The following is a 19,166-nucleotide window of genomic DNA, read 5'->3' on the forward strand; positions in this document are numbered from 1 at the left end:
CAGGATAAATTAATGAATCACCCTTTTTAAAGTGGTTCAAAAGCCTTCTTTTGATTAATAAATGACTCCAACTGAATTAACTTGTTGGTCTAACACATCATTATCCATTTATAATTATGACTTTTTTCAACGTCTGTCAAAAAATCACAAATAACTATTAATGAAGGTCGCAAGGTGTAATATTGAGCCGCTCCCAGTTACTATGCCAGAGATTCTAATAATCCTACCACCCACTACCAGGTGGTAGAATTACCATCTGGTAGTAGGTTCTAATTACTACCAGGTGTTCTGTCCACTACAACTGTCTGTGCCACTGTGTGACATGAACTTATCTGTTACAGCAAAAATTAAAATGGTGTTCATGTAATTTCTTTTACAGCAGCATGCCGTTTATTTGAGGTGATTCAGTGCATGTATTGGCTTTAATCTTATTTTAAATAGATAAACAAAAATATGCTGTAAATTGGATAAAAAACGAAATGCTCTATACTGGATAACAAGTACAATTTTATTTTTGTAAATAAATATAATACAACGCTGTACATATTAATATAAAAATGATCTGAAGTTTATAATTCAACAATAAGTTGTATTTATATCCAGCTGTGTGAAATCTCATTCCTCTACATAGTCACAACCCTAAACAGAAAATCACTTTAACCACTCATCCTTAATGAACTTCAGATTTAAGGAATACACACTACTGATTTCTGTAATCGGACATGCATTCCTTCATTATCATGAACAGGAAAAACTTTGATTTCATATGTAATGTAAAATTACATTTGAATGTGTGCAAATAAAAAATATTGTTTTTAAAAAAAAAAACTAATGTTAATTTCATCTTAAATTATGGTTAATTACCTGCCATTTTAAAGGTTAAATTACTGGAAATATCTGTAAATCCACAAGCATCTTATTGTTTTATGGAAAAAATTAAAGATTCTCTACAATGTAACCAGAAATATACCTTTAAGTGTTTGAGACACAGTTAACATTACAAAATCACAGCAGTAGTGAAAGGGAAAGTGCAAGTAATGCATCCTATTGAATGGCAGGGATCAGAAAAAGGGGGGGAAATAAATAAATAAGGGGTGAGGGGTGGTGGAAGCTGTCATTACTTTAGGTTTTGTGGGCAATATTTTGCATCCAACTGAGAAAAATGTCCTTCTCATTTGCTCCTCAAAACATCCACGCCATTTGCATCCAAGATCAGATTCTGAAAGACAATAAATAATAATAATTAAGAAAAATTAAGGACATATTGTTACACATTGTTGGAATAGAGTAGAAGTAAAGAAACAATTCAGAAGGTCCTCAACCTCTTGAAATGGAATGCAAGAACTTCATTTTGGGACCTATCATTTAATTACATACCTGATACTAAAGATGACACAAAATGTCACGTACATAAAATATAATCAGAAAAAGTTAAAGATTTCTAGTTTGATTAACAAAATCGATGACCCAAATGTGAAAGGGTGAAGTGAATCCTCAAAAGCTCATTGACTTAGAGAAGCTAAGAGTTGAGGCTGAGATGATGGGACTCACACATCCACATCCGGATGCACCGGCCACACATAGCCACCACGCTGGAGATCTGGAGGGCCCGTCCAAACTCTGCGCTCATCAGGCAATCCCGGGTCTTTGTGCAACACGTGGGGCAGCTGCTGCCCTTCTTGGCTTTCGCCACTGTCTCTGTCTTCCCCGCTGTCTTGGCCTCGATCGTGTCCTCATAACTCTGGGGTTGAGTTTGCATCGGGGCCAGGTCACTTTCGTCCAACATATAACCTTCACCCTTGCCAATTTTTTTTTATGTATTATTCCGGTGTTAGCTTGAAAAATGCTAGCTTTGTGGACCGTGACGTCTCTGATGTCTGGGATATTTGATTACAAAAAGAAAGGGAGGAAGCAAAGGGTCATGAAGGGGTTAGGTTGTGCCATTGAAATTGTATGCTGGCTGACATTATAGAGCTTTGTCCTCAGAATGCATTATTGGATTTTTTTTTGGTGATATTTCACCTTTTTGAGAGGACTCAAGAGAATTGTAGACTTGTAAAATCAACTTCTAAATTGAAGAGGCTGATAACAATGGTTTTGCTGGTAGTTTTGCTGGTGTGTCAAGCTGGCGCAGGCCTGTCTGTCTTTATGAAGTTGATTGTGATGCCTTGCGATTGCTAAGGCTTTCGTCTCGCTGTGGCTTGCTTAAGAGAAACACAGCGGTCGATCCTCGTTGTTCCTGGATGAACAACTGCACTAACTAACACTAATAGCATGTTGGTGTTGGAGTGCAAGGAAAGGTTATCAGGAAATACCATGTTGTTGTTGTTGGAGTGCAAGGAACGGATATCAGGCTATGTGGCTGTTGCTACTTCATAGAATCTAAGAGGGACTTCATAGAGATCCAATTATTGACAATACATTTGCATCTACATTTCAGATTGGGGACCACTTTCTAACTAACATTTATCAAAAGCCAGACATTCCCAGGGCCGGATTAACAATTTTCTGTGCCCTGGGCAACAAGGCTCAAGGGCCCCCCCCCCCCCCCCCCCCCCCCCCGCCGCCAAACAATCGTAAAGTCGCTATCATCAGAACTTGGAGGCTTGATGAGTACTTATTGAATGTTTCAATTGTCTTGACAGCAAACAGCTAGGTAGGCCTTAACTTAACTTAATAGGCCTCACCTCCATTACCACTGTTAATGGCTGTTAGGGCCGGCTGCCCTGGGGAGGGGGGGGTTCATCAGGGGGGATAAGGTGCTTCGGGTGTGACCTCTATCGCGTTGGGGGTCGGAGATGCCGGAGGAAAGCATCTGGCCACACACACACACACACACACACACACACACACACACACACACACACACACACACACACACACACACACACACACACACACACACACACACACTCTCTCCCTCTCACAAACACCTCCCCAAACCCTCTCGTAATCTGTCCTTGTCCCCATATAATTCTTTATGTTTTGGTATATGTTACATGTCTGTCACACGTATCTGGGTTTTGTCGTGTTATGTGGTGTCTGTAGATGTATGTTTGCACAAAAAAAAAAAAAACGTTGTCAAGGGCCCCTTTCATGTCACGGGCCCTGGGCAAGTGCCCAGTTGCCCTAATGGTTAATCCGGCCTTGGACATTCCGTGTAAAGTTGAAGACAAATGAATAACAGATGTCCATTCAGCATGGTAGATTAGGCCTACATTAATCATTCAGAGATATTTACAATTCAGATGAAAACACGATCCAATCTGATCACTTCCTCTATCATTCACACAATTAATGTCTCATTTATCTAGCAGATGAACCAAGCGACCACAAAATCCTTTCAACATTCAATGACCGAAGTCCAGTGATAGCAACAACAAATAAGCCTAGACAATACAGGAGATTATAGTAATTGTAGTAAAATAAAGACGACATTCTAATGGTAATAGCCTTACCGTGGTTTGGTACTAACATACGAATGACAAAAAGAAGGCATAAAAAGAAGCGCACCCTGGGAAGTGAGGCTGTGATGTGAAACAGGTATAGCTACTCCTGGCCTTCTGTGGACGTCCTAAAATGCTATTGGAATGCTATGCTGATGTCATCAAATCATTGTTTTTAAAGTCGAAATGTGTTATATATTTCAAATAGCTCGTAGCTCTGTAGCTGTCTGTAGTCGATGGGGATTTCAATAATGTATTTAGTGGGCGGCGGCATGTGGCTCCGGAGGTAGAGCGGGTTGGCTGGTATACGGACGGTTGCTGGTTCAGTCCCCGGCTCCTCCCAGCAGGGTGTGGAGGTGTCCTTGAGCGAGTCACCTCACCCAGGGCAATGCGTAGTGCAATTCTTACGTACCAGTCCGGCTGTAATTCAACTATATAAAGGGTAATATTATAATAATGATTGGGTGGTCACTGGGTGGTGGGCTAAGTGGTTTAACACTCTGATGGCCTGGGGAAAGAAACTCGTCCTCATCCTCTCTGTGTTGGCCCTCAGCAGACGGCAGCGTCTCCCTGAAGGAAGCAGGGTAAACAGCCTGTTGTTGGGGTGGCTGACATCACTAGTGCTCTTTTTGGCTCTTTTTCTGCATCGTTTGATCTGAATGTCCTGCAGGTTGGGGAGGCTGGCCCTGATGGTTCTCTCAGCTGAGCGGACCACCCTCCTTAGAGCCAACATATCCTGCTTGGTGGCGTTCCCCATCCAGGGGGTGATACTCCCGCTCAGGATGCTCTCTATGGTGCAGGTGTAGAAGTTCCTGAGCACACTGAGTGGAAGTTTAAAGTCTCTTAGTCGTCTGAGATAGTGGAGACGCTGACGGGCTTTCTTCACAACGGGGTTGGTGTGACTGGACCATGAGAGGCCCTGTGTGATGTGAACACCGAGGTATTTAAAGCTGTCCACCCTCTGCACCAGGGCTCCGTTTATGCTGAGCGATTGGAAGCTCCTCTGCTGTTTCCTGCTTAAGTCCACCATAATCTCCTTGGTCTTGTCGACGTTCAGCTTGAGGTTATCCTCCTCACACCAGTCCACTAGATGTTTGATCTCAGAGCGGTAGGCAGTCTCATCATTGTTGGAGATGAGGCCCACCACAGCTGTGTCATCAGCGAACTTGACCATGATGTTGGAGTCTAAGGTGGCAACGCAGTCGTAGGCGTAAAGGGAATACAGCAGAGGGCTCAGCACGCAGCCCTGGGGGGCACCGGGGTTGAGGGTGAGGGGGGATGACATGTGATTGCCCACTCTAACCACCTGCGATCTATCGGTCCGGAAATTAAGGACCCACCTGCAAAGGGTGGGATGCAGATCTCTCATTTTAGTGACCAGCTTGGAGGGGGCTATCGTATTAAATGCTGAGCTATAATCAATAAAAAGCAGTCTGACGTAGGCCACTTTCCTGGTGTATAAGTGGGAGAGGGTAGTGTGGATATGTGGGCTATGGTGTCATCTGTAGATCTATTTGGGCGGTAGGCAAATTGTAAGGGGTCCAGGGTGACAAGTAAGGAGGAGGTGATGAAGGTTTTGATTAGTCTCTCAAAACACTGCATCACCACAGAGGTCGGGGCTCTGGGGCGATAATCATTTAAACAGCTGGGCAGGGGTTTCTTGGGGACAGGGACTATAATTAACTGTTTAAAGCATAAGGGAATGGTGCATTGGGAGAGGTTAAATATTACCAGAATGTGTGCATGAAGGGGTCAATGTTAAACAATATTGTAAAGTGCAGTCCATTTGCCATTCAATAACAACGCATCACTTGCTCTGAAATAGATAAACAAATAAATCCTTTAAATAAGATAACATCAATGCATTTTCAAATGTTTTGTTTTTTTAAATATATAATAAAATATTATTATTGTAAAAAACATAATAAAATGCTATACATATTAATACAACAAGGAGCTGTAATTAGTAATAAAACAGCAAGTTTCTACTTGTATCCAGCAACATACTGTAATGGTTTTTACAGGGTTTTGCTTGGTCATTGTGTTCCAGTGTAGGGAGGCTCAGCTGGCTGGCTGTTGGAGTGGGAGGGGTTCTGGGAGTGTCCAAACTGTCCACATGAAGATTCTCCTGAACAAAGAGACAGGTATGGGCTTGCAAGCACTTTCTATTTGTAAAAGCTATCAGTTATAGGATGTGATGCGAATGAAAATATGTATGAAATCCCTATCCATCAAAATCGACGGAAATGAGAATCTACAAAGCTAGTTGAGATAGAACACATTGGGACTTAAAAGCAATGGGATGTGATTCAGCAAAGCTTCCCAATTCTGTCGCATGATAGGACGACCACGGAGGGGCCAAGAGTGGTTAAACCTGTTTCACCCTGTGACTCAGGTTACTGCTCATGTTACTTGACACACAGAAACCTAGCCATACGTCATTCCTTTGGTGTTTATTCTTTGTTTTTACATTCAGACCTGAAGGCAACCACAGGACTAAACCACGGTAAGGCTTTTAGAATTTCGTCTCCTGTTTGATTACCATTATTATAATCTCCTCTATTGTTAATGGCTTATTTGTTTTTCGCCATCACTGGACTATGCTCATTGAATGTTGAAAGGATTTTGTCAAAGAAACGTGGACTCGAAATGCCAACCTAGACGCCATATGGCAACTGTCTAACACACTTTGTCATTGCTAATGAAGGCCTGCACGCGTGCGTGTCTGTGTGTGTGTGTGTGTGTGTGTGTGTGTGTGTGTGTGTGTGTGTGTGTGTGTGTGTGTGTGTGTGTGTGTGTGTGTGTGTTAGTTGTGTGTGTACATGCGGATGGCAAAGATAAGTCGCTATTTAACCGTCAGTAATATGATTTTATTTGTGATAATATCCATGGGAAACAATCCTATCTGACAGTTTGAACAGGGACCCAAATCAGGGGATGAAAAAAACACATAAATATATTAAAGTGAGTTTTGTTCATCTGCTAAATAAATTAGACTCCACTAATTGTGTGAATGATAGAAGAAGTGATCATATTTGATTGTGTTTTCAGATTTTACATCTGAATTGTAAATATCTCTGAATGATTCATTTAGGCTTAATCTACCATGCTAAATGGATGTCTGTTATTAATTTGTCTTCGACCATACACTGAATGTCAGGCTGGTGATAATGTTAAAAAATGTTAGTTAGAAAGTGGTCCTCAAACTAAAATGTAAACCCAAATGTCATGTCAATAATTGGATCTCTATGAAGTCCCTCATGGATTGTTTGAAGTAGCAACAACCACATAGAGTTATAGCCGTTTCTTGCCCTCCAACAACAACATGCTATTAGCGTTAGTTAGCACCGGTTACATTCAACCAGGAATGCCGTTCGACCGCTGTGTTACTCTAAGGCGAGGCACAGTGAGATGCCGCTGGTTTAATTACACTTTAAATGATTAGCATCTCAAGCCTTCACAATAAACGTAATGAAGACAGACAGACAGGCAGGCCTGGACCAGCTTGAACCAAGACACCCCCTTTCTGTCTCCTCATACACAGCTTTGTGCCGCTGCGGTACAGAAAGGGGATACGATTTTAGGCATTTAGGGCGATTATTTGATTTAAACTCTCTTGAGTCCTCTCGGAATAGTGGAGTATCGCCAACAAAAACTCCCATGATGCATTCTGAGGACCAAGCTCTATAATGTCAACTCCTTCATGACCCTTCCCTTCTTCCTTTTTCTTTTAGTAATTTAATATCCCAGACATCAGAGACGTCACAGTCCACAGCGAAATAACAAATCAAAAACAATGGGCAAGGGTGAAGGTGAAATGTGGGACGATGGTGACCTGGCCCCGAGGCAAACTCAACCCCCGAGCTACGAGGACACGATTAGGACGGACACAGCACCGAAGCCCAAGGGCAGCAGCTGCCCCACGTGTTGCCTAAAGACCCGGGACTGCCTGATGAGCGGCGAGTGTGGACGGTGCCTCCAGATCTCCAGCGTGGTGGCCATGTGTGGAATGTGCCTCCGGATTTTTATATGTGAGTCATGTCCTCCCAGCCTCAACTCTGTCCTTCTCTAAGACAATGATCTTTTGAGGATTCACTCCACACTCTCACTGTTACATTTGTGCCAATTTTTTTGTTAATCAAACTAGAAACCTTTCCCGGTTATATTTTATGAATGAGTGATGTTTGTGTAATCTTTAGTATCGGGTATGTAATGAATTGAGGTCCCACAATTCCTTGCATTCTATTTCAAGAGTTTAAAAATCCTCTGAATTGTTTCTTTACTTATACTCTATTCTAACAATGATATGTCCTTCATTTTTCTAAATCATTTATATTTATTGTCTTTCAGAATCGAATCTTGGATGCAATGGCACGGATGTTTTGAGCAGGGAGTGAGAGGAATTAATTCTCGGTTGGATCAACAAGATTTCCCACATATTATGTAACTTCCTTGCAGGCTCGGTGCCACGGGGGGGGGGGGCGTGACGACAAGACGACCATCCCCGCCCCCTTAGTGAAAATGAATAGATGTTATGTTTAAAATAATTTATTTTTACACAACTACGTTCCTACAACTAAGTTCCTAAGTAACAGTTTAGTCTACATTTGCAAATCAAATTAATTTGTTGTTTGGGTTGCTAGAAGTTCAAAAAGGTGTTTTCTGTGTGGAGGAATTAACACTCTCGCAATCATACTGTCATTGTGAGCAAGCAGAAGCACTATTCTAGCTGTCTCATTTAGTCGTACATCCATTTTGCACTACAAAATGGATGTACGAAAATGGATAACAAAGTGATTTCAAATGGATCTAGTACTGATTCAACGTAAGGGATATATACTTCTTTACTGTTGTGCTGGCAAAGAAGCAGTCACTTTCAATGGACTTTGCTTAGCTCTATTTCAGCAATATCTTTACTATTGCCATTGCAGATTTGACCTTGGTTTTGTGGCAATGTTCTGCAACTATGATAAAGTTATCATTGAGGTTCATATAGCATTGGGTTTTGTCGATTGTTGCGCGTATTGGCGGCGCACTGTGTGCGTGCGTTGGTTATGATAGATATTTTGTCGGCGTACAACTGTAGGTGTTGGGTGTTTGGCAACACCCCCTCTAATGCGTATTGCGTCGCCCCCTGACTGGCGCCCAGGTCTGCTTCCCTGTAATAATTAAGATGTAATTAATGCAAGGTTGATCATGTAATTAATTGCATGTAGTTAAAAGATAAAAAAGGAACTGTACAATAAAGGTTGATTAAAGCACCTGATATTTATGGTTTATTACTTACTTAATCGTATTAATTTTGACATTTTACATTTTTGAGCCAATTGAGATGGACATTTTATAACTAGTTTGGCTCAGAATTGTACCTCAACATGACTAAATTAGTATGAAAGCGGGTGTTGTTGAACTAGGGCTTATCTCACCTGTCTTCTGGAGTGTGTGTGTGTGTGTGTGTGTGTGTGTGTGTGTGTGTGTGTGTGTGTGTGTGTGTGTGTGTGTGTGTGTGTGTGTGTGTGTGTGTGTGTGTGTGCGCGCGACAGGGGGGGGGGCTTCCACACCATGTTGAAGAGAATACAAATAGGTTGGAAGAAAATACAACCAAATATTCACTTGATCATTACAGAAACGTTTCCCTGCTGCAAACATCTGTCACGTTTGTTGTTAATTTGGCGACCCTACTTTATACTGCCCCTGTGCTGTTGCTCAATCTGATTCTCAAGGAATTCGATGCTGAAGAAGAATTGTGGAGCTACAGAAAAGCAGGCCGTGATTTTTGTCGCAAACAGATGCGGCCGAAATGAGGGCTGGAGTTTTACTATTTTCTTGCTCTTGTGACAACTTCTTTCCCTCTTGCTTCATGTTTAAGTCTTCTCCCTTTGGCTGCTATGGGCTCCTTTAGGTCCTCAGATCTCCTCCCGACTCATACCACAGGCTGCCTAGGATAATGGGAGATGCTCAAATTGGCCATTTGTGCACACTATCGGGGAACGTGCTTCTGTTACTGTATCTCCTTTACAAACTGACTTTGTAGTTCGCTTTAATTTGACAACCCTACTGGATTGTTTCCCTTTTATGACCATCTATCATTATAATCTAGGTCCCTTTCATTGGTTCAAAGGAATAATTGGATTTGGTGAGCGTGTGTGTGTGTGTGGTCATAGGAATTGTGTCTAGCACATTCAAGATGACCAAGTCATTTGGTTTGGAATATCAACACTTCTAACTCTCTAAAACTATGCAGAAATGATGTTGTAAGCAGCTGCATAAACCAAGAGACAGATAAGTGCGCTCTGACAGATTCTCTCTCTCTCTCTCTCTCTCTCTCTCTCTCTCTCTGGCCTTTTTTTGGTCCCTTATTTTTCCGGCGACAACGTGTGGCTGCCATGGCGGTATGGGCTGACATTTCAAGCAGACAGATTAGGCCCCTCTCCAATTAATTGTGCTTTCTTTCTCCCGTTAAATACACAATCAACCAAAGGCAAATGTCAGGGAAACAAATGAGGGACCACAGTACGACTGACAATTACCTCAGAAGCACCTCAGAAATGCCAATATGGTGGGGCAGGGCCCAGCGAGAGCTAAATTGGAGGGAAGGTAGGTTTATTGTGTGTGTCTGTCTGTGTGTGTGTTGTGTGGGGGTGTTTTGCTAGCAGCGTCCTGGTTTACAGACCATCGTGGATATCGCGCACACTGCAGGTGGCAGTGACAGACACCCAAGGTACCGGATGTTTATGAAATATTAATAAAGCGATACCCTGCCGCCTTAGCTTAAAGGGTGCATTTCGACATCCTGATAGCATAATTGCATAAGTCCTATTTACTATTTAGCGTCAAACATGCCCAAGTCAAATAGATTACTTGGGTGGATAGTGATTATAGAATGTAAAAAGCACTCTGATTGGCTTGGATATAGCAAACAAGGCACAGTGAATCAGCAGCTTTAGGAGAGTATAGTTAAATCGAGAGAAACCTACTCAGACATGTGTCCCGATCCCCACTGCTCGACTATTTCCTCCAGATCCTGCTCTTTTTCCCGCCTGACACAAACATCCGCCTGCTCAGAGATAGCATCACAAAGTTGGAAGGGTAAACTCACCAACAGACAGCGTCGGTTTGTTTGAAAATCAATGTGCCATCTCGGCTTGTCTGAATACCAATGTCCGATTGGCCGAAGATGATGACTGAAGCGAAGCATCTGAAGAACTGGAGCGGTGCGAGGGTGCGGGGGGGAAGGTCAAAGGGGTCGAAAGCTGGCGGTGGTTATAGCAGGGTGGATGTGTTCATTAAGTCAATAGCTAGCCATTGGCTTCATTCCATTCTTGGAGAGAAGAACTCCCATAAGAAGAACTTCTCTAACTGGGATCTGCCCATAACAGTTACCTGTTAGGGGCTTTCTGAATAAGCCACTAACACTACCTTGTTGGTGTACTGTTAGTGGCTTAGTTAGGTACTGTACTTAGTTAGGTACGCACCCTCAGATCAGACGGCTCTTTAAAGATGCATCTGTTTGTAAATGCCTAAAACCTTACTCTACCAACAGCAATATATTGTTTCTCTTTCAGCTGACAAATGTACTTATTGTAAGTCGCTTTGCATAAAGGCGTATGCCCCCCCCCCCCCCCCCCCCCAAAGACCACTCCCTCTCTTTCTCGCACTCTCACACCGGGTCCCTGTTTGAAGTAGCAGGTAAGGAGATGTTTAGATTAAAGAATCAGGCTGGTTTGCCAAGACCCTAGGTTAATTGTAAATCAGTCATGATTATTGTTTAACTCAACTCCTCACGGTTGTAAGCACATTCCGAAATTGACATTGACATCCATTATATTCCAATCTAGCATTTAGCAGCTCCCATAGCTGTATCAAGTTTTGATTAGGTGTTCACGCGCCAACAAGCAAAGAGAGGCTGAGAGGAATATAGTTTGGAATACAATTTTTGGTTGCATGTTAGGCTAACTAAACACTGTATCAAGTATTCAGCACTTCCCTTATTTCACAATGTCTGGGTGGAGTGTGGGTGAATGATGGCAGGTTTAAGGAAACTCACCTGGCCCGAGTCAGACTGATTGGCCTCTGAGGGCTGGGTGAGGCTGCACACCTGTTGTGCACTGACTAATTAATGTGCACAGGTTAAACCAGCCATCACCACACACACTCAGGGCGTTCTCCTACATTGCAACATGCGCCAGTTGCTTCATGTACCATTGTTCTTCTGTTCATCTGTTCTGTGCAATAAACCAGTTTCCAACTTCACCACCCTGTTTCCTGGTTGTGGAGGAGCCCAGTAAAGCCATCTAGGTTGGGTGTGGCAGCCACCTAAGATGGTGTAGGACAGTACCGCTAGACTGCTAGGCCCCGCGGATCGGCTAGCCTGAATTAGCCTATGGCATGCATTAGTTAACACACTTTTATTTTTTTAAGTATCTATATAGAAAACACCTTTTAGGCCTTCTTCAACCTAGACACGCCACGTTAAGTTGAATGTTAAGATTGGGATACAATCGTTTTGGATAGATGGTTTTGGATACAACCATGTAACGTTGCTAGTTGCCATTATAGCAACCAATGAGGTCATCGAAAAAAGTTGGAATCGCGGCGAGTTATCTCAGTACCACCCTGCAATAATCAGGTTTCCTCCAGGTTAGGCGCATAGCATGAAACGCCATGGTAACTGAACTGAATGTGGTCTTATCTTGGTATCTGAAACCAAAAATTCTGTCTTTCCCTGAATTCTGTCTCAGCCTGAAAAACCTGAAAATCCAGCTTCTTTAAACAGGTCCTTAGCACACCATGAAATGTGTGTCTATTTCCTGCCTAGGACATAGACACATACATTATACTAAGGTGCTTCAGACAGAACGGAAGGTCACTGAGTGCCGCCGAGGCCATGACCCCCTCACGTGTGAAAGGTTATTCTTCATGCTCATCGGTTGTACATAACGGCATATACAAGAACTGGGGGGCGGGGGGATTCTGAAGAAATATGTAAGGAAATATGTAAAAGGCCACGACCAGTTTAACTGACTAACTAAACATCATATACAATCACTGAATTTTGATTATTCGATAAAAGTCAAATTTCTAACTAGAACTGATATAGAAACACATTTTAATGCCGGAACGATGTTAATATTGCATTTTCCACTGATAATCAAGTAAAGGTCTGCCATATTAGGTTTTCCGTGATGGCAGCTTCCATATCAACCACCACGGCACCGATAGAAAACATTGTATTTAATAATTTTCTCGTGCCACCTTGAAGAATTGTTTTAATAACTAACAAACTAAACGTCATATAAAATATGAAGATAAAATTCGAATTTCTTGCCAGAAATGTTACAAAAAGCCAATGTTTTGTTGAATCTATATCAAAATATTGCATTTTCCACTGCGAATATGTCAGCCATGTTTTTTTTTGGTAGACAGAAACTTGCCACGTGACTCTGGACGCAGGCCTATAGAAAAGAATAGGCCAAAAAACATAGCCATCTCACATTTTTATAGCAGTTTATTGTCAAACTACTACATTTTCTCTTTGGACCAATACAGTTCAACTGCATTTTTGGTGTGGGTAGCATCAAGGCGAGTTACCTTGTGTTACAAAGGGCTGGATCCTAGGCATCACGGCTCACCGTAGCTCCAGGCTGTGACTGGCCCTGCAAAGACCCCCAGTATGATCTCATATCACAATAAATCAAAGGACGTTTCACCGAATTGATGATGCGAATGGCCTTGAATCTGGCCTGTGGCATCAATCCCTTCTGTCTCCCTCCCTCTCCCTCCCTTTATCTCACGCCTGGCTCTCTCTTCTGACACAGGCTAGTTAAATTAAAACCCAATTGTAACAACGGGGGCCATACAAAAACCTCCTAGCCCTCGGAGATAACCCCCTCCCATTGCTCACCAGTCCATGTGGAGGTCTTGGCGTCGCATTTGATCACGTATCCCCCGCGTCGTGAGTGCAAGATCTCCAGAATACCAAACGTGATGTGAAGTAGAAATGCAAATGCATTGAGGCAATATTTGGGCCGTTTTTAGGCAATGTTTTGTGGTTCATGAATCATCAATACATTTTCATGGTTAAAGTCATTCACTGGCTGTAAGCTTGAAACCCTGTTATTACATCACGTGACTTATCTTTGTGTGTTTCGCAAACAAACAAGGCAAAGAAGTGAGAGAGGGAGGGACAGAAAGGACATTGACTAAGATGGATAAATAAGAGGGATTTGTGTCACCAGCGGCTTTTATATTCGTCGAGCGTCTTTCGCGTGCTGTCGTCAATCATCTCCATGGAAACACCTTGAAGAAGACACAATGTCTAGTTTGAACATGACTCCATCCCAGGATTCAGTCAGAGTTCCGTGGAAGGAACAAAGAGTCTCATCTTGTTTTATCAAACTGTCTTGTATATTGTTAAACACTGGACACTTTCAGAACGTGTTTGCGTTGAATCCTGTGCATCCAAATGACGCGTATAATCTCAAATGTCAATTATGTAGAAAGGATCTGCATTAGAGAAAACAAAAACGCAAGGGGATGGGAAGAAATAAATCAAAAGACAAAAGCTGTGAAAACCCAGCTGTGTGTGCGATAACAAACAGAGAAACACCCGGTAATTACGTGTTCTTCATTTCTGTGGACTTCCCAACGAAACATGCTTTTTTGCCGATCCCCTCTGAGGAAGAGAAAATGGTTGTTGTTGGTTTTTTTGGTTATCTTCTTGAAAACAAGCAGAGCCATTGTAATCCTCTGCCTCCTCCCACTGTAGTCCACCAGACTTGGGAGGTCAGCGGCGGTAGACAGCAGCCGAATTACAGACAATGTATCATTAGTGGCAGCACGGCTCCCCAGTGGATTATCAAGGGCATTCTCATTGCCTTGCGTTGCTGCCAGGACCGACTCCTAAATCTGGGCTCTGTTCCTGCCCCAGAAGATTGGGGTGATGGTGGTATGGGATGGGCTGGGGCTGGTGGGGGGACATGGGGGGTGGCCTGGGAGGTGTGGGACATCACCTCGGTAAGCCACTGCTACCACAGCAGACAGTATGAAAGAAAAAGCTCCCAAAAAACATGGTCTTTACCTGGGGCTGATTCCAGACAAGACAAGATGAGTGTTTCAACCAATCGTTTTACATGAGTCCACAATCCCCGGATGATTTCCTCGAAACTCAAAACTCCCTGTAGACTTAAGCGAGAACCTGAGGTTGAAAATAAATAAGCAAAGGAAGGTTCGGAATGGTCTTTTTTTGGATCCTGTTTTTGGGCGTGAGCTGCGGTGAATACAGAGCAGTCCCCGGTGAGGAGTGTTTGTTTGCCGACAGGTCTGTCCTGATAGCGGGTCAAAGCAGGTAGTGGCTGACAACGTGTGCTCCTAACGCTGTTACGCTGGGATGCCAAACATGACAGGTCCAAGTTCCTTTTCTTTTTTTTTAACAAAGATATTCATCAGATAGACTATGGGGAGAGCAGTTTAATACGTTTTAAGCTTTAATTTAAAACTTTAGAGGGATTCAAAAGGTTTCAGAGATGTTTAGAGATACATATAAATTGTTTTGCACCAAGCATAGCAATTTCAGATTTCTGCACTGAGGAAGGAAAACCTAGATTATCCCAAATGGGTGGTCGATTCATCTAGTGGTAAGATAGCAGGTAAACGTTAAGTTAGCTAATGTTACCGGCGGATATAGAGAGAAAATTACATTATGTGAATAAGGTAACATAACTAATGCTTTAATATAATGACATATAATTTCATCCTGAGTCAGATAGAATCTCACAGCAATGATGCTGAAGATAACTCCAAAATAGACAACAAATCCAAAGCTACACCAAGTCATCAAACATGTATTTTGAGAGATTGAGAGACCCCTAGTGGCATAAATTACATAGTATACCATTTTGAAATTATTAGATAATTTGCATTGTGTTTTTAAATTGATCACTAATTGGTCACTATCCAATTGTACAACACAATTTCTCATAAAGGTGACCCAATTAACCATAGCCAAAACCTTAACTGCTGTTCATGCTAACATTTGTGTTTATATATTGTAAAATTATCCTTAACTTTCATTGAAGTATATATATATTTATGAAAAAGAATTAACATCACAGCGAATTAAATGGAGGGAGATTACTTTTGCTTAGACATGGAGAGTGAGAGAACGAGAGCGGAAGAGCTGATTAATTTTCATACCCAGAGAGAAAATGTGTTTAAAAAGGGTATACCCATGCAGTGATTGTCGCTAGCGCACCACAACGTGTAATTTTAACTTATCACCATTATGAGAAATTTCCCCAATTGGTTAGCAAGTAATTGTGAGGAGTGGGTGGTTTTATTTGCTGTCCCCATACCCTGAGCACCAATTACTTCCATGCAAATGTAGCGAAACACTTTGTGAATTTTGGCTAAATTACTAGCATTATCTTCCCTCCCTCCAATGCATCTGCCTTTAATTGAGCAAACATTTCTTATGTAATTTGTCTAATTAGGTCGATACTCATTTCATCCAGTCTGAAATACATCCTACATTATACGATTATTCATGAACATTGTAAATTACCTTGCATTCTATATGCCCATACAGTTTCCAGATGTGAATGTCAGTATGAGTGTGTGTGTGTGACGATAGATGACCATAGTAACAAGGTTGAGCTGAGTGGTTTCTTCACTTAGTGAGAAGAGCATGGAATTGGATAGAATGGAAGCACGGGTGATTAATAATAAACACAGCGTAGGCTTGAATGCCATATCAAGAAGCATACTTCAAAAGAGCTGATTTTATTTTGTCTGGCCAAGAAAAAGATGTTCTTTGCAGGCAAACTGATTTTATACTAAATGTGTTTTTTGTTTGGCCATGGTAGTTCAGATGAGGAATACAGTTTTAATTGTGGTTTGAATATAAGTTGTTGTTTTCAAAATGATCATTACAAACCGTAAATCATCACCATCATGTGCGGTCTGTGCAGTTAAGCCACACCGGCATTTACAAAGGATTCTAGGAGTTTCTTCTATGGATATTCTGTAGCTAAGCTGGATCCAAGCAATGAATCTGTGACCTGTAAAAAAAAATCTCATACGTAAATGAAAGATTTGTTTATAATCGTGTAATCAGCCATCATATACCGCAAACTGAATCTGTCAGCATAACTGTAGCATTCAGTATCTATACTTATGAAAGTAACATTGTAATCAAGCAGATAGAAAGGGCTTACTATCGTTGCTCATTATCTACAACGAATAGTTCAAAGTTTATCATGTCAAAACAACAGTGTGTGTGTGGGTGTGTGTGCCTCTTTGTTCACCCTTCAGGGGACAACAAACAAAGACAAACACACTGAATTTACCAAACATTTATGGCCCTATGGAGTTGTTGGATGCAGTGTGTGTGTGTGTGTGTGTGTGTGTGTGTGTGTGTGTGTGTGTGTGTGTGTGTGTGTGTGTGTGTGTGTGTGTGTGTGTGTGGTACCTTTAGATCTCCTTTTGTGGAGCTGCAGCGGCACCACATGTGGTTTGACACACTTTTGTTCCACGGGTAGAGCTCTTCACAGTCCTTGCGCTTGGAAGCTGCGAGCAGTTTCTTCTTCACTCCTAGAAATGTCAAACACACACGTGAATATAAATATTTTGCACCAGAATTTGGGAATAATGCAGTAGTGCAATTGTATCGCACAAGAGAACTACAGACTGCACACGATTATTATTAGCCTATATGCTCTACTGTCATGAATACAATGCCTCAGCTCAGTGAGAGACTGGTGTGCCATTGATCAAATCCATGCATTATGGCAAACTCCTTGTTGTAGCCTCCCTTCTCTTCCCCTTCTTTCGCCTCCATCCCAACTCCCATTGTTTTTCTCATGGACCCTTGTCTGTCTGGGGTGACCACCTTCACTTGTGCCCCCTCAGCGAGAATCTGTTCCATCCCATTTACAAAGGCCATTGGTTCCGTGGCACTGGAGCTCAATACAAAAAGCACATCACAAATGCAAGAGCCACAACACAACAGAAGTTAGCGTTAACGGATGTTGAAAATGAAACGGGCCAACCGTTGCTAGGCTGGCAATTATTATATGCTTGTACGGAACAGTTTTTTTTTCATACGCGATTATCCACATGACATAAGTCTTTGGGAAGAAATTACAAGTGTATTCCCCTCACTTGAATAGCAACTAGGCTACTATAACTATAACACTACTAACTACAAACCCTTCTGAACGCTGATGATGATAAAAAATCTCTCGGCGTATCCCTTTAAAACCAGTCGGGTCTAAACGGAAACGGGAGAATCAAATACAAATCAAGGCCTCCTTGCTTTTGTGACTAATGAAACACAATGCTCGCATTGCCGTAATTCGCAAAAAACCTTTGGTCGGGTTATAAAAGGTGCCAGAAGTGCCCAAAAAAAGTTTGGAACTTAATTTCCGCAGGAATGATGTTAACAGCTTTTTACTGTTTCACCAAAGGGTAAGACAAAGTGTAAAACAAAGTAACAAAACCACGGAAAAAAATACAAAGTAAAATATGCAGTGATAAACAGCAGATGGATGGTTGCTCTTGTGCCTCGTTGGCTCGTCAGGCTCACAATGTGTCCACTCTGTATTTCAATCAGCAGCTGCTACTCAGAGAAAATGGCTCCAAGCTAAATCCAATGCTAGTGGTGGGAGAGGAGAAATAACACACAACAACTACAGGATGCATCAAATGCGTACTCTGTCCCATAAATATGGGAAAAATCTAAAAAGCAATTTAAATTGCATCACCATGGTCTCTGCACAAACAGTGTAGCCCTGGGAAGATGATTATTTTGTTGATATAGAGGCTGGTTCTTCCAGTTGGAAATTGTCAAGTCAGAGTGAATCCCATCACAAGACAATGTGTGTGTTTGTGTTTGATTGGTGTCTGTTTAGGTGTGTGTGTGTGTGTGTGTGTGTTTTTGTGTATGCGTGTGTGTGTGTGTGTGTGTGTGTGTGTGTGTGTGTGTGTGTGTGTGTGTGCGCGAGCGCATGTGTGTGCGTGCGTGTGTGTGCGTGCACGCTGTGTGTGTACATGTGTTGCGCTTGTGGGTGCGTGTGTATGTTGTGCGATTTCTTTGTGTATGTTTGTATATTTGTATGGATGGATGACCATAATATGAAACCATATTTCTCCTCAAAGATGAGATGTGATAGTAGTTTAGTTATGTGGAAAAACCACAAATCAAATTTGGCCTGCTCAAGTTGATTTATCACAGCAGTGAAATGTCTGTCCTTCCACTTCAGAAAATGAATGCATAATTGTTTATCCAATTTGCTTTTATGAGCTAGTGGAAGAGCAATACAAACATATTTTCTAAGTTTTCTAAGATATGATTATGTAAGTGTAACTGCAGAATGTTTTATACATGAATGTTGTTGCTGATGCTACTTCTTTTTAAAGTATGTTTATTGTCTACTGTAGTAATTTCAGCAATATTATGCAGCGCACCATCCAGCCTTCTCAATTGCAAGAGTTTAGTGTTCCGCTCAAAAAAATACATATGCCTATATTATGTGCATAGGTTTAATGGAAGTAGAAAGCATTATGAATTAGTCCCACCAGCCAGTAAGATATGACATGAGATATGACATGAGTATGACACAGGGGATATATCCGGCACCTTTGAATGTCCCATATCAACTGAAATCCAAACTAATCTTAAATGAATGCTTATTTGTCTGGTAAATTAATTAAACGGCAGAA

At 41.9% G+C, this 19,166-nt stretch overlaps 1 long non-coding RNA gene across 2 annotated transcripts; it reads left to right on the forward strand.

Moving 5' to 3' along the window:
* Window positions 1-5,498: 5,498 nt before the first annotated feature.
* Window positions 5,499-8,712, forward strand: LOC115531541 (uncharacterized). 2 transcript variants are annotated; one of them, XR_003973904.1, is made up of 4 exons: window positions 5,499-5,590; window positions 5,923-5,952; window positions 7,181-7,477; window positions 7,797-8,712. It is a non-coding gene; the product is annotated as an uncharacterized LOC115531541 (long non-coding RNA). The 2 variants fall into 2 exon arrangements; XR_003973903.1 differs by lacking the exon at window positions 5,499-5,590 and having other exon boundaries at window positions 5,591-5,952.
* Window positions 8,713-19,166: the final 10,454 nt, after the last annotated feature.

Source organism: Gadus morhua, chromosome 18, assembly GCF_902167405.1.
Source record: "Gadus morhua chromosome 18, gadMor3.0, whole genome shotgun sequence".
Lineage (NCBI taxonomy): Eukaryota > Metazoa > Chordata > Actinopteri > Gadiformes > Gadidae > Gadus > Gadus morhua.